Raw genomic sequence first — 16,428 nt, 5'->3', positions numbered from 1 at the left:
ACCGCCACACGGCCCCAAGCACCGGCGTCGACTTACAGGCGTTTGGCGGCGTGGACTTCCATCCCCGGAGGTGGCACTTCCAGCCACGGAGATGGAAGTGAGCTCCATAGAATAGGACCGGGCGTGCGTAAAAGCCATGTCCGAGCCCCATCCACCGTCCCCGGGCAGCCACCCGGCCGAGCACCGGCCCCCGACTTCCATCTACGGAGGTGAAAGAGAGCTCCGTAGAGTAGGACCGGGCGTGCGTAACAGCCATAATAGTTTTTCAAACCTTCTGTGTCACTCCAAACCCTTAAATCCTTCAAACTCTTCGTCCTCCGTGTCACTTACAAACAAAGCCGCTCATGATGCTGGTAGTACGTGGGGCCCTTCGTCATCTTCGTCATCCCGTGATCGAATCTTTGTCCTTTATGTAAACAACCGCCGCGCACTGACGTCACTTGAAATTCAAATTACAGTAATCCCTTGCTACATTGCGGTTTCCCTTTTTTTTTTTTAAATTTTGATAATTGGTGAAAAAATTCACATATAAATCTCTCCTCTGTATAACTCGCCCCCCACCCAAACTATGAAAAAAACGCGACTTATAGTCCGAAAATTACGGTATATATATATATATATATATATACCGTAATTTTCGGTATATATATATATATATATACACATATATATATATATATATATATATATATATATATATATATATATATATATATATATATATATATATATATATATATATATATACCGTAATTTTCGGTATATATATATATATATATATATATATATATATATATATATATATATATATATATATACCGTAATTTTTCATCGATGATGATATTGTTAACTGGCTTCTGGATATCTTTGTAGTTTTCATTATACATAGTGTTAATTTTGGTTTTGGTTGTGGTTTTTAACAGTAAATACATTTAATTCATATTCGAGGCAAGTTGCTTAGTTTATATCCGTGTAAACACTGGGTTTAGTTTTGTTCAACTTTCTGGCTAATCTTTTATATATATATATATATATATATGTATATATATATATATAAAAAAATTCCCCTCTCACCCTCCGCGGGTGGTCTCCCACTCCAAGCTTGGGTCCTCTACCAGAGGCCTGGGAGCTTGAGGGTTCTGCGCAGTATTTTGGCTGTTCCTAGCACTGCACTCTTCTGGACTGAGATGTCTGATGTTGTTCCTGGAATCTGCTGTAGCCACTCCTCCAGTTTGGGGGTCACTGCCCCAAGTGCCCCAATGACCACGGGCACCACTGAGGCCTTCACTTTCCAGGCCTTCTCAAGCTTCTTTGAGGCCGTGGTATTTCTCTAGCTTCTCAAGTTCTTTTTTCCTGATGTTGCCATCGCTTGGTATTGCTACATCCACTACAACGGCCTTCTTCTGCTGTTTGTCCACCACCACAATGTCCGGTTGGTTCGCCATCACCATCTTGTCAGTCTGGATCTGAAAGTCCCACAGGATCTTGGCTCGCCCGTTCTCTGCCACCTTAGGGGGTGCTTCCCACTTTGAACTTGGGGCTTCCAGTCCATACTCTGCACAGATGTTCCTGTACACTATGCCAGCCACTTGGTTATGACGTTCCATGTATGCTTTCCCTGCTAGCATCTTACACCCTGCTGTTATGTGCTGGACTGTCTCAGGGGCCTCTTTGCACAGCCTACACCTTGGGTCTTGTCTGGTGTGGTAGATCTTGGCCTCTATTGCTCTGGTGTTCAGAGCCTGTTCCTGTGCAGCCATGATGAGTGCCTCTGTGCTGTCCTTCAGTCCAGCTTTTTCCAGCCATTGGTAGGATTTCTTGATGTCAGCCACTTCACTTATCTGCAGATGGTACATCACATGTAGGGAACAACATCAGACATCTCAGTCCAGAAGAGTGCAGTGCTAGGAACAGCCAAAATACGGAGCCTCTGGTAGAGGACCCGAGCTTGGAGTGGGAGACCACCCGCGGAGGGTGAGAGGGGATTTTTCTATATATATATATATATATATATATATATACAGTGCCTTGCGAAAGTATTCGGGCCACTTGAACCTTTTAACATTTCACGACATTTCAGGCTTCAAACATAAAGATATAAAAGTTTAATTTTTTGTCAAGAATCAACAACAAGTGGGACACAATTGTGAAGTGGAACGAAATTTATTGGATAATTTAAACTTTTTTAACAAATAAAAAACTTAAAAGTGGGTGAAATCCCGCAAAGGAGGAGGGACAAACCCATTTAAGGAGTGTCAACTAGTACTAGTAGTAAACTAGGCTAGGCTTGGATAGTATAGAATAGAATAGAGGTTGAAAGCACGAAATTTAGTTTACAGGTTCGTGTGAAAAGTCTTTTTGTTTTCCGTATGTTAACCAATACTGTACAAGGTTTTCTTCAGATCACACAAATCTTTTGCCCTTTACTAAAGATTTCCGTGGAGAGGAATACATTGAGATAATTCCGAATTTTTTGCTGCTTTGATCCATCAGAGCATCTTTAAATGTTTCCATATCAAAATCCTAATGCAGCGTTTTTAGTGCTGGTCTTCCAATGCAGCCAAAGCATTGCTGGGTAACCCTTGATAAAGCCCATTTTTCTCAAAGTTCTTTTGAGAAGACTAGCAAACAGATATTGTCCCTATGGACTGTATAGAGCAGGGGTGGGCAAACTTTTTGACTCGCGGGCCGAACTGGGTTTTAAATTTGGACTGGAGGGCCGAACCAGGAGCAGTGTTTGTGTGAAGTATAAGCTACCTGTAAAGGTCATTGCACAAAAGATTTTGGCCTTTAGTAGGTAGTAAAGCATGGATATTCCAAACATGTTTTTTGAAAACAAATGCATTTATTAACAGCATTAAAAAAAAATCACTAAAAAACTGCTATCAGTGATTCTCATAAAATATGACACTGTTATTATGAATAACAGTCTCCATCACTTCAGTGCCTGCAGGTCAGATTAATGAAAGATGTTTATCTTATGAGATCACATCAAACGGCAAACATTCTGACCAAATATATCATCTTGAAGAATCGGTGAAAGCATACATCCAAATAAAGTAATCAAAACGGCAACACGGAAAATCAGAGCAGAGTTTTAACTCACAAACACCTGGTAACAGAGGTGAGGAAACGGGAAACACTTCCTTAAAGTAAGCCTTAAGAACTTTACAGGTTAAGATTAGTCGCAAACAGGTGGTGCATCAATGTCCTTGAGCATCCTGCATTGTTTGAAAATGAGAATGGTCGCTGGTCCCTGCTATGTGTACAAATCATATTCAAAATGCATTTTTTTTACAACAAACTTGAGAGCCTCCCCTTCATTTTCAGTGGGAACAGTGTTGTTGGTCTCCTTTTTTTGCTAGTGCGTCATAGTCTGGAGTAAAATTTGTTGTGGCAATTCTTAGGCGAGATCCGAGGTGTTGGTTCGTTTACCTCGATCTGTGACGGGTTGATGTTGATGTGGCTGAACGCCACGTCGCGTACGTCGAGCCAAATTGGCCACTCTTTTTTAACATTCGGCACTCACTTCTTTTCTTTGGGCCACTCATTTTAATGGAAGGATTCCAGGGGAAGGTTTGTGGGTGGCTTTAGCGTAAAACTGCATCTGAAAGCTCAGCGCGCGAATTACAAGAACGGTGTCGTCACAGCCCACGCTCTAAATTCGGGACTGATACAAATAGAGCACGAGTGCCCCATGTCCGTACTACTGAGTACGTACACGCACTTGTGAGTGTGCACCGAGCTTTCTGACACGGGTTCCGGTAGTAAATGCGCAGGCGAGCGGTTCCCCATCTACTGGGGAAACGCAGTCATTGCAGGCAATATGACCAAAAAAAACTTTTAATAATACAATTTATTCAGGGTTGGCGGGCCGGATTAAACGGTCCCGTGGGCCGGATGTGGCCCGCGGGCCGTAGTTTGCCCACGGTTGGTATAGAGTGAGCTATTGTCAACTCAAAACATGACAGGAAAGGAGAGAATGCGTTGATTTACATTATACAATATACAATGAAGTGAGGCTTAGCAAGGTGGCTCGTCACAGACGGCGTCAGCCAGCCCGCCGCTCAGCCCGGAAGCTCGCCGTGTACCGCGTTGGTCGCGTTCCAATTCAATTCGAATAAATAACTGCAAGACAACCTCTGGAGGTTGGTTTATTGGAGCAACAAACTTCCAGCGAGGACCTTTCAGCTGAGTCTGGCTGATTAAAGCACCTCTTTTTTGAATAGGCGGCAGAGGTGGTACCTCATACGTGAACTTCAGGGGAAATGTAAGCAAGATGAATCCTTACAGATTTCAATTGATTATATAACCTATGAAGAATTCAACTAGCATAAAGCCTCATGGAACGCGTCGTGTTTATGTACTTATGTTGGTGAGTCACCAAGTACATAAACACGACCTGACACTCTCTGGCTGCGTCTTGCCTCTTTTTTTTATTGTCGGACTCGGCACAGAGTCCGAGTCCGAGTCCGGCAAAAATGACCGAGTCCGACCGAGTCTGAGTCCCCGAGTCCGAACCGGGTCCACAGCCCTGTTGGTGACTAATGAAAGGAAATAGACGATGACAAGGGCACTTTAGCTGCAGAAAGGCGATTGATTTCTTGCACTTAAATAAGCCATGGGAAGGTGAAACTTTTTATGAGGTTTGCAGGTTAAGTGGAAATGTCCACATGCATTTTGAGGCTGGTTGATTATTTGGACATTTTAAGCAATACCTGTAAAACTGTGATCACCTGATCATCTGTGAAATTATGATCACTTCCTTCCATGACGTCATCAACAAAGACATGGACGGGAGGGGTGTGTGGCCATATTCCTCATTAAAAGTGAGCGTTTCTGAAGGCATTAGTTGTTTCATTATTTATCCAAAATGGATGGATAAAATAGATTAAAGATATATATATATACTGGGCACGTTCATGAAAAATTCACCACAATTGCTTTTGACATAAGACACCAAGATCATGTAGTGCGCCAAAGCATATTCGCTCACAAGGGCCTCTCTGTCGATCAACTGGAGGAGCTGTGGAAGAAGCTCAGATTTATTTTTTCTAAGAGGACAGGTTAACTCCAGAACCAGTTCTACTGAGGTAAAAGAAATGTCCACTGTGACCATGTGGCCCTACAAAGAATCACAGGGTCCCAAAACAACTCGCATTTTAAGTATACACCTCCAGCTTCCATGCATACAAGATTGTGACATCAAAAAGATCAGTGTAATTAACTGGTTAGTATTACTTGAAGGAGTAGCGTCCCCTATAGAAATGAGCTGCTCATCAAAGAAGAATCCCTGTTAGGGTAGTCATTTTTTTTGCAGCAGGGTGTTCCTTTTGCCCCATATGTCCACAATTTGGGACAACCTACTCTAACTGGCATAGTTACGCTGTGGCCTGCACAAGCTTGGTATCGAATTGCATGGCGAAGTTGATATGTGTAAATCTTGTGTGTGACATTGTCTCTGCGAACCCTGGACGTCCCATTCTCATGTACCAGAGCCTGACCGTAGCTTTGTGTTTTGATTGTCCATATGTCCTTTGCCGTTATGCTATGTACACACCAATGTATGCTTACCACGCTAGCGTTTTACTGCAAGCAGACATGCTAAAAAATGCAAACCGCAACCAGCCGCTTCATCTGCGTCATCTAGCTGCTCCCTCTTTTAAGTATGGGACCCACAGACTTTGCCATTTTTTAGGAGGGCAAAACTCTTCTGATGACAATTTTTTCTCACTGTGCGAATGTGGCCGTCTTGTTCAACAGTTGAAAAAACTAAATTAAAAAAAGGTTAAAACATACCAATCATATCCCAAGTTTGCTGCTCACAGCTTTCATTAGTTCGTACAGTAAGTTCTCCCTTTGTGCGAGCTTTCTCCAGATACTCTGGCTTCATCCCACATCTAATAATGTGCATTTTAAGTCCATTGCTCATGTGTGTGGGAGTTCTCTGTAGTCTATACATGTATGTGTATATGGCAAAGCGCTTATTTTTCAGAAAGCAAGCAAGGTAAGCAAGGTCACCAAGAGGTGCATTATTTGTGCTTAGCCTAGCAAAAAGCTTAACTTTGGAAATAATGGATTTCTGACTGGGCAGTTCATTTTCTGTCAGAAATCCCCATCAGCTTTGAATAAGCTGATAAAGTTTTCAGTTCAAGTCAAAGAAAGTTCATTGACCATTGACCCTTTTCTGCACTGTCATCACATCTACCATATTTGATGTGGCAGAACTGTAAACGGATGCAGCAACTAAATACATTTATTTCATACAGTAACTTTCTATTAAGTGCACAAAGTTACGCAAAGATCTTTCACAAATTCTCTCATACACACGCACAAACTGTATAGCATGAACATTTTAAGATACAAACAACGAATAAAAAGGTATATTGTATCAATGTATATCACTGAGTAGGTTTATTACAGATGTACAGACGCATTTTTTGTTGTGCTACTTTCTGAACTTTTGTTACTTCATTTTCACGTACCGGCGCCACCTGTGACAGGACCACGCCCCCCAAAATAGGCCGTCTGATCGGCGAGGTGGTTTTCGTGACAGAACCAGTCAAGGTACTGCTCTCCGGCAATCACCACGGGACCATCCAGTTTTTCCTTCTTCCCCTCCCAGGACAGCAGGTCATCCTGGGGCACCCTTGGCTGCGGCAGCACAACCCAGTACTGGACTAGGAGGTGGGGGTGGTTCAGCAGTGGAGCGAACGCTGCCATCGAACGTGCCTGAGGGCGGCCACCAGCCTGCTCGGTGGAGCCCCGCCCAGGTACAGTCATCTCCACCGTACCGGCGGTTTATCACGAACTCAAAGAAGTTTTTAGTAAAGCCAGGGCCACTTCCCTTCCTCCCCACCGGTCTTACGATTGCGCCATCGACCTGCTGCCTGGCACCTTCCCCCCCCAAGCGACGCGTCTACTCCCTGTCCGCTCCTGAGCGCCGGGCCATAGAGGAATACATCCGGGAGTCCCTGGCGGCCGGCATCATACGGCCGTCCTCATCACCTGCGGGAGCGGGGTTCTTCTTCGTGGAGAAGAAGGAGGGCACGCTCCGCTCGTGCATCAACTACCGGGGAATAAACGAGATAACCTTTAAGAACCGTTACCCTCTGCCTCTTCTTTCTTCCGCCTTCGAGTACCTTCAGGGTGCCACCGTCTTCACTAAGCTGGATCTTCGCAACGCCTACAACCTGATCCGCATCCGGGAGGGAGACGAGTGGAAGACGGCTTTCAACACCTCGAGCGGCCACTACGAGTACTTGGTGGTTCCGTTTGGGCTCACCAACGCCCCAGCGGTTTTCCAGTCCTTAATAAACAACATGCTACGAGACATGCTGGACAAATTCGTGTTCGTTTATTTGGACAACACCCTCATCTTCTCCCGCTCGCTCCCTGAACACATCAAGCATGTTTGGACGGTGCTACGCCGCCTCCTGGAAAATCCGCTCTACGTGAAGGCAGAGAAGTGGGAGTTCCACGCCTCCTCTGTCAAGTTCCTCGGCTACGTGGTGCGCGAGGGATCCGTCGAGATGGACCCAGGGAAAGTGCAAGCGGTCACGTCATGGCCTGTCCCTGAGACATGCAAGCGGCTGCAACAATTCTTGGGGTTCGCGAACTTCTATCGCCGTTTCATCCGAAGGTACAGCACGGTGGCCGCGCCCCTCACCGCCCTCACCAGCCCTGCCTCCCCATACAAATGGACGGAACGGGCAGAACAGGCGTTTCAGGAGCTCGAGGAGGTTCACGTCCGCTCCCATCCTCCGAGTCCCCGATCCTGACCGGCAGTTCGTGGTCGAGGTGGACGCCTCGAACGTGGGTGTTGGGGCGGTGCTGTCCCAACGTAGGTGCCAGGACGATCCCCTCCACCCGTGCGCTTTTTTTTTCTCGCCGCTTGTCGGCCTCGGAGCGGAACTATGACATCGGCAACCGGGAGCTCCTCGCCGTCAAGTTGGCCTTGGAGGAGTGGCGGCATTGGCTGGAGGGCGCCGCCACGCCGTTCATCGTCTGGACAGACCACCGCAACCTGGAGTACCTGAGATCGGCCAAGAGGCTGAACGCGAGGCAAGCACGGTGGGCTCTGTTCTTTGACCGGTTTGAGTTCTCTCTCTCCTACAGGCCGAGTTCCCGCAACACGAAGGCACTATCGCGTTTGTTTCCTGGCGGGGAGGAGGGACGGGGTCCGCCTCCCACTATCCTCCCGAGCTCGGTTCGGGTGGCGGCGCTGTCATGGGAGATTGAACGCCAAGTGGAAGCTGCATCACGCAATCAACCCGGCCCCACCAACTGCCCGGAAGGTCGCCTGTTCGTCCCTGAGGGCCTGCGCTCGTCCGTGCTGCAATGGACACACGACTCACGCCTGGCCTGTCATCCCGGAGCTGCGCGCACGAGGTACGTGTTGGCACAGCGTTTCTGGTGGCCCACCTGGCAAGTGGACACCAGCGATTACGTCAGCTGGGTAGGTGCGTCCGATGCATGGCCGCCGGGGACCAGCGTGGGTGGGTCCAACAGCTTCCTTGGGTGGAGTACGCCCACAATTCCCTCCCCAGCTCGGCTACGGGACTGTCGCCCTTCCACTGCGTCTTCGGGTACCAGCCACCCTTGTTCGCCCACCAAGAACGTGACACGGCGTGCCCGTCGGCCCAGGCTTCTGTCCGCCGTTGTCGTCGTGCCTGGGCGAAGGCCCGGACCGCTCTTCTCCGCTCTGTTTCAGGCTACACCCGCCAGGCGAACAAGCGCCGGTCGCCGGCTCCGGAGTACAGAGTGGGCCAGCGGGTGTGGCTCTCGACGCAGGATTTGCCGCAGCGAAGGGGATCTCGCAAGCTGGCGCCGCGCTTTGTTGGACCGTTTCCCATCCAGCAGGTGATCAGCCCGTCCGCCGTCCGTCTCCTCCTTCTTGAGTCCATGAAGGTACACCCCACGTTCCACGTGTCCCGTATGCGGCCCTTCTTCGGAAGCGCATTGGCGCCGGCGCCCGTGCCGCCGCCGCTGCCCCAGCTCGTCGATGGGGGCCCGGCTTACGCCGTCTGCTCCCTGCTCCGATCGCGGCGGCGCGGTCGTGGCTTCCAATACCTGGTGGATTGGGAGGGCTATGACGACGCCCACCGCTCCTGGGTTCCGAGCCGCTGGATCCTCGACCGTTCACTCATCACGGAGTTCCATCGCTGTCACCCAGACCAACCGGGCCCCGTTTGGGTAAGGGCCCGGGACGGCCTTGTCCGCCGGTGCCGGAGTCTTCTGCCCCCGCGTCCGTCGATCCTGCGTCCGATGAGGAGTCGGACGTTTCGACGGAGTACTAACACCCCCCCCCGCCTGGTCGTCCGGGGGGTTGCCTTCCTCTGCCTTCTGGTCTTTTTTGTGTTTTAGTTGGGAGCCGTCCCTTGTGGGGGGGTTCTGTCACGTACCGGTGCCACCTGTGACAGGACCACGCCCCCCCTATCAGCGGAATCGCCGCCACCTGCCACGGGCTCATGGACAGCGCTATATCAATGCCGCCAGCGCAGACCCGAGTGTCCGTCTGTCTCGTGATATTGCTTCGCTCTCCGGTCCACGACAAACTGACGTCCTTGAAGAATCGAAGATACAGCAGAACAGCTTGTTTTTCCCAGCCTGATCGCCGATCCAGCGCCAGCTCCAGCTACTCCCACCTTACCCCCTGCCCGCAATAAAGTCTCTATCGCTACGCACTTGGCTGTACTGTCCAATCCCTTACATTCAGACAGTGGGGAGATGATGGGTCTCGAAAGCTTTGTGTATAGTATATATTATTGAAGTTGATAGTGCTTTGTCTATTGACCGGTACCAGTCCGCGGCCTGGGGACCCTGTATTAGGGCACCAAAAGATTTGTTGATCGTGACTTCAGCATTTGAGCAGTATAAAGTCTCATTGAATATTCAACATCCCAGCCACCACGTATTGTAACATAAGTGACCATGTAGATGGATCATTGACTGCAATGAAGTAAATTAGCAAAGTGATTTTCCCTCCATCTTTTTTCTTGTTACTATGTCAGCTTTTATAGATAACTGCCTACATTGTTTAGATATTTGTAGTTGTTAACATTTTAGTGCACTGACGGAGGTTTCTCCTGTCTGAGTTTGAAATGTCCGACTGTCTTTGAATGCACATTGTGTTTTGTGGAGATGGCAAGCCACGTCATATGATCCTCTACGTTTAATAGATGAACCACAAAAGTGGAGTCTATTACAAGTGTAGTGTATTTTTATTTAGGAGAGAATTCACCACACAAGCAATACGAAAACTATTCCGGTACAGGCTGGTTAGCAAGTCCGCCTCATAGTTCAGAGGGTGCAGGTTCGATTCCATCTCCGGTCCTCCCTGTGTGGGGTTTGCATGTTCTCCCCGTGCCTGCGTGGGTTTTCTCCGGGCACTCCGGGTTTCCTCCCACATCCCAAAAACATGCACTCCAAATTGCCCTTTGGTGTGAGTGCGAGTATGGATGGTTTGTCATCTCTGTGTGCCCTGTGATTGGCTGGCAAGCGGTTCAGGGTGTCCCCCGCCTACTTGCCGATGACAGCTGGGATAGGCTCCAGCAAGCCCATAACCCTCGTGGGGACAAGCTGTACAGAAAATGGATGGATGGATGTTTTAAGGTAGTGATTGCTTGACAGTTTGAAACATAACGGTATGTATTGTTGGATTGTGTTTCACAACAGTAATAAGTAGTATTTACAATTCCTGTGGAGGAATAGGTAAGCTTTGCGGCCAACATGCACTCAGCGTGTACGTATAGTGCACATACGTTGGAGAATGGGGACAATCAAGGAAATTGCCTCAAATGTGCACACCATCTTTGTTAAAATGCCAGGGTAAATACTGACTGATATATTTACTTATTTACTCACATACGTAAGACTGATTTAACTGGCTGATGTGTGTCACAAACGGGCTTCTGCCTTCGTTGCGACGTGCTGCACGGCAGCCCATCTACGCTTTGGCTGATAATTAGTCTCATTTTATTTTTTTTAAATAACGGTATTTGGGAATTATGGAATTGTGTCATTTTTGGCACCTACATATGTGTGTGTGTGTTCCATCAGCACACAGGGCGTGTGATGCGTCAGTGCAGTAGTGTTGGAGTAGTAGTGCCTGTAGTTTGTGCATGCTGCATGCTGCCTCTGCTTGCCACCTTTCTGCTTTCAGCTACCGCCACCGGCTAGCCCTCTGTTTCCGGGGGTGAAAAGAGGCGCCGAGCGTATAAGCCTCTTCAGCCGGTACACAGCCTCTCCATTGCCAAGACTTGCACACGCCTCCTCGTGGCCACACACGGCAAGTGGCACCTTGCGGTCCCAGAGATGTGGCATGTAGGTCCACCGGTGTGTGGACACGGCCTACTGCCCATCAACCACTGTCCCGGCTTTGGGTAAACAGCTCCAGCTATGGGTAAATAGTGAAGACCTCAACGGTGGACCAGGCGGAGGATGATGGCTGACCTAAGGGGTGGCGCCACAACGGCTGGGAAGGCGGATGAAGGCTGCAGCAGAAAAGGGTCACCAGTCGTCTTGGTCTCCTTGCCACCGGACTCTGAGCCCGATCTGTCAAGGACAGTGTGGTGACTGTCTGTGCACCAGTCTCCCCACTTTAAACAAAGTCACGCACAGGCGTCTTTTTTAGGGAATCCACCTTACATCCCGGATTAAAGTCCTGTGGCGACCAGTAAATGGCAACGGGGGCAGGATTGTGAAGTCTGGAAGCCCCTAGTCATAAACTGGCACATCAGGCGGTGGATGTTAGATGATCGTTGGGCTCTTGGACCGAGGCAGAAAGAGCTCTTTGGTAGCTGCATCCACGACTGAGCAGCTCTTTTAGGATCCACTCTGCACCCCTGAGGGGGAAGGGGCTAGAAAAGGTGCCCTAAACATAGCCTGCCTCAAACCTCCCGACTGGATTACCACGTTCAGAGGGATCACCAATATGCGGTCGAAAACACAGAAACATTCATTTTGGAGCATGGAATGTGCGCACACTAATGGACAGTGTAACCAGTGATAGGCCGGAGAGGAGAACCGCCATCATTGCCAGGGAACTGAGAAGATGCCGGATTGATATAGCTGCTCTTTCAGAAACCCGACGGGCAGAGGTAGGTCATCTGAAGGAGGAAAAGGGTGGATACACTTTCTTCTGGAAAGGAAAGGCCACAGATGAGCCTAGGATCCATGGGGTTGGTTTCGCCATCAAGAACCAACTGATCAGTCAGCTCTCTGAACTCCCTAAACATAGCCTGCCTCAAACCTCCCGACTGGATTACCGCGTTCAGAGGGATCTCCAATATGCCGTCAAAAACACAGAAACATGAATTTTGGAGCATGGAATCTGTGTATACTAATGCAATGGTCCCCAACCACTGGGCCGCGGACCGGTACCGGTCCGTGGGTCACTTGGTACCGGGCCGCCAAGCCGCACAGAAAAAAAAAATGTATCGACAATCAATTAATTCAGGTCAAAACACTCGTCACGGTCACGTGACATGTTTCCCCAGTCGAGCCCGCAAAGCTAATATGTGGCGACAGGCTAACTAACCAGGCAATGAAGCATTCAAAACTGCTTCAACACATGGAGACCAAGCATCCTGTAATAAAAGACAAACCTTAATCACTTCGGGTGTCATTGTCTCCGATTACGTCTAGATGGGACCGGCTCGTTTCTGAGAAACAAAGTCAGTGCTCCCACTAATTCAACGTAATGGTGAGTTTTATTTTTGTCATTTGTACTTGTTTTTATGTAAGTCGTATCATTTTATTTCATCGGATTTATATATTTATTATAAATGTCTTATTTATTTATTTATCTATTTATATAAATGTATTATTTATTTATATAAATGCCGGTCCGCGAAAATATTTCTGACTAGGGGTGTAACGATACATCGATACACATCGATTAATCGATATAATGCTCTACGATTTATTGGTATCGATGCTAAAGGTAAACATCGATTTATATCGCCGTGTTTGACCTCGGACATTAGACGCAACTTTATTTTGAAATCCAGTTCACTGTTGCTTGCTTCCTCTTTCCGGCGTTGTTGTGTTGTGAGCAGAGCACGCGCGTGAAAGGGGAGGGGACAACTAGTCTGCGGCTCCTGGGCTGGTGCTATGGCTAGTGTCCAAAAAGACGAGGAAATTTGCTCCCCTTTAGGCTTCAAGTCATTCGTTTGGAAGCACTTTGGATTCCAAAGAAAAGATGGCTCAAAGGACAAGACACGTGCAGTTTGTAAATCCTGCCATGCGGTGATCAAATATTCAGGGAGCACAAATCTCGCCGCACATTTAAAGAAAAAACACGACATCAACGTTCAGTGTTAAAGTAAGCAATTTGTATACTACAATACTCTTGTAATTTCCTAAATAAAGAGTTTGCAGTGCCTTGTTGATTTCGCGTATGAATTGTTATAAATCAGGATATTGTTATATATTTTTTACTAAAAAAAAAAATATCGATCGTAGAGCACTATATCGCAATATATCGTGAATGAATCGCAGCAGGCTTTAAGATATCGGCAAATATCGTATCGTAGTTCTTTATATCGATATTATATCGTATCGTGACAAAACCCGCGATTTACACCCCTATTTCTGACATGTAACCGGTCCGTGGCGCAAAGAAGGTTGGGGACCACTGCACTAATGGACAGTGTAACCAGTGATAGGCCGGACAGGAGAACCGCCATCATTGCCAGGGAACTGAGAAGATGCCGGATTGACATAGCTGCTCTTTCAGAAACTTCACCGGCAGAGGAAGGTCATCTGAAGGAGGAAAAGGGTGGATACACTTTCTTCTGGAAAGGAAAAGCCACAGATGAGCCTAGGATCCATGGGGTTAGTTTTGCCATCAAGAACCAACTGATCAGTCAGCTCTCTGAACTCCCTGAAATCAGTGAGCGCCTGAAGACTGGTGCTGGCCAACAACCAGACGGCTGATGCACCTACCCTCGTTTCCAATGAGGAAAAAAAAGAGGCCTTCTATGCCTGTCTGGACAAGGTAGTATTGTCAAAAATCCCCAAGGAGGACAAGACTATTATATTGCGAGATTTCAATGCCAGAGTGGGCCGAGACCACCACTTCTGGAAGGGCACCATTGGAAAGGAAGGCATTGGAAACATCAACTCCAACGGGGTTTTGCTTCTTAGCAAATGTGCTCAATACGACCTTACCATCACCAATACTATCTTTCGCCAGAAGAACAAATTCAAGGGTTCATGGAGACACCCTCACTCTAAACAATGCCATCTTACTGACGATGTCATTGTCAGCGCAACGTGAGCATCACAAAAGCCATGATGGGGCAGAATCATGGACAACCTACAGCAGGCACCTAAGAGCTCTTGAACAACACCACCAGAGAATCTTGGGGAAAATACTCGGGATAAAATGGGAGGACAGACGCAGAAACATCGGGGTTCTGGAGGAAGCCAGGATACCGAGCATCACCACCTTAATAATCCAGCACCAACTCAGATGGACAGGACATCTCATCCGCATGGCTGACACCCGCCTCCCCAAACAGATGTTATACTCCCAGCTGGACAGAGGTCCGCGAGCCCCGGGCGGGCAAAAGAAACGTTTAAAGGACAACCTCAAGTCCAATCTCAAGAAATTCCAAATAACATCTCAGGACTGGGAGCGCATCGCCTTGAACAGGAACTGCTGGAGGGCAGCGATGCGAGAAGGTGCAGCACATCACGAAAACGAACTCCGCCGTGTCGGAGAAACCAAACGAGAACTCCGTAAGGAAAGACAAAAACAGGCTCCAGCACGACCACAACCCACCACCACTTTCCCCTGCCCAGATTGAAGACTCCAAATTGTCCCTAGGTGTGAGTGCGAGTGCGAATGGTTGTTTGTCTCCGTGTGCCCTGCGATCGGCTGGAAACCGGTTCAGGATGTCCCCCGTCTACTGCCCGATGACGGCTGGGATAGGCTCCAGCACTCCCGCGACCCCCGTGGGGACTACCGTTTTTTTCCATGTATAATGCGGCCCCATGTATAATACGCACCCTAAAAATGGCATGTTGATGCTGGAAAAAAGCCTGTACCCATGTATAATACGCACCCAAATTTTGACTCCTGCTTAATTCCGTAAACGTGAAATTATTTCAGAAAAAAGATCATCTTTGGGAACAACTGGATGTTATTCTGCCGGTCAGTATCACTGCGCATGCGCTAGCAAACTCGATAGCAAAGAAATGTTTCCGATTTGTGTAGGGTACATTGTGACAGCAAACGAGCAGGTGATCGTGCAAGCGTCTGATACGAGAGCATTGTGTTCGTATGGAGCATGTTTGAAGTGAACAGCAGAGAAGAAAGCGCATCTGTAATGGCGGTCTTTGTATCATATACGGATTTAAAAAAAATATATATATTTTTTTTTGTACCCATGTATAATGTGCACCCCAGATTTTAGGACAATAAATTATTTACATTTTGCGCATTATACATGGAAAAAAACGGTAAGCGGTTCAGAAAATGGATGGATGGATATATATATATGATCAATAATGGCCTCGATCTGCTGCTCCAAGCAAGATCTCACCCCGTGGGGTAAAAATGATCACAAGAACGAACAAAAATCCCAGAAAAACACGGAGGAACCTAGTGAATGAATTGCAGAGAGCTGGGACCAAAGTAACAAAGACTACCATCAGTAACACACTACGCAGCCAGGGACTCAAATTCTGGAGTGCCAGACATGTCCCCCTGCTTAAGCCACTACATGTCCAGGCCCATCTGAAGTTTGCTAGAGAGCATTTGGATGATCCAGAAAAAGATTGGGAGGATGTCATATGGAATTTCAAACTTCAGACGGGCCTGATTTTTGGCCATTATTGACCAAATACTTATTTTCCAACATAATTTGCAAATAAATTCTTTAAAAATAAGAAAATGTGATTTTCTGGATTATTTTTATTTTATCTCAGGGGGCTCGGTGGCGCACTGGGTAGCACATCCGGCTCACAGTTAGGAGGGTGCGGGTTCGATTCCATCTCCGACCCTCCCTGTGTGGAGTTTGCATGTTCTCCCCGGGCCCGCGTGGGTTTTCTCCGGGCACTCCGGTTTCCTCCCACATCCCAAAAACATGCTTGGTAGGCTGATTGAGCACTCCAAATTGTCCCTAGGTGTGAGTGCGAGTGCGAATGGTTGTTTGTCTCTGTGTGCCCTGCGATTGGCTGGCAACCGGTTCAGGGTGTCCCCCGCCTACTCCCCGATGATGCTGGGATAAGCTCCAGCACACCCGCGACCCCCGTGGGGACTAAGCGGTACAGAAAATGGATGGATGGATGGAATTTTATCTCATAGTTGAAGTGTACCTATGATGAAAATTACAGGCATCTCTCATCTTTCAAGTGGGAGAACGTGCTCATTTGGTGGCTGACTACATACTTTTTTGCCCCACTATATATATATAT

At 47.8% G+C, this 16,428-nt stretch overlaps 1 non-coding gene across 1 annotated transcript; it reads left to right on the top strand.

Moving 5' to 3' along the window:
* The first annotated feature begins 2,384 nt into the window (after window positions 1-2,384).
* LOC133165552 (U5 spliceosomal RNA) lies at window positions 2,385-2,497 on the top strand. Its single transcript, XR_009717617.1, has one exon. It is a non-coding gene; the product is annotated as a U5 spliceosomal RNA (small nuclear RNA).
* Window positions 2,498-16,428: the final 13,931 nt, after the last annotated feature.

Source organism: Syngnathus typhle, linkage group LG1 (assembly GCF_033458585.1).
Source record: "Syngnathus typhle isolate RoL2023-S1 ecotype Sweden linkage group LG1, RoL_Styp_1.0, whole genome shotgun sequence".
NCBI classification, from domain to species: Eukaryota; Metazoa; Chordata; class Actinopteri; order Syngnathiformes; family Syngnathidae; genus Syngnathus; species Syngnathus typhle.
This window is presented reverse-complemented; position numbering and strand designations above follow the sequence as displayed.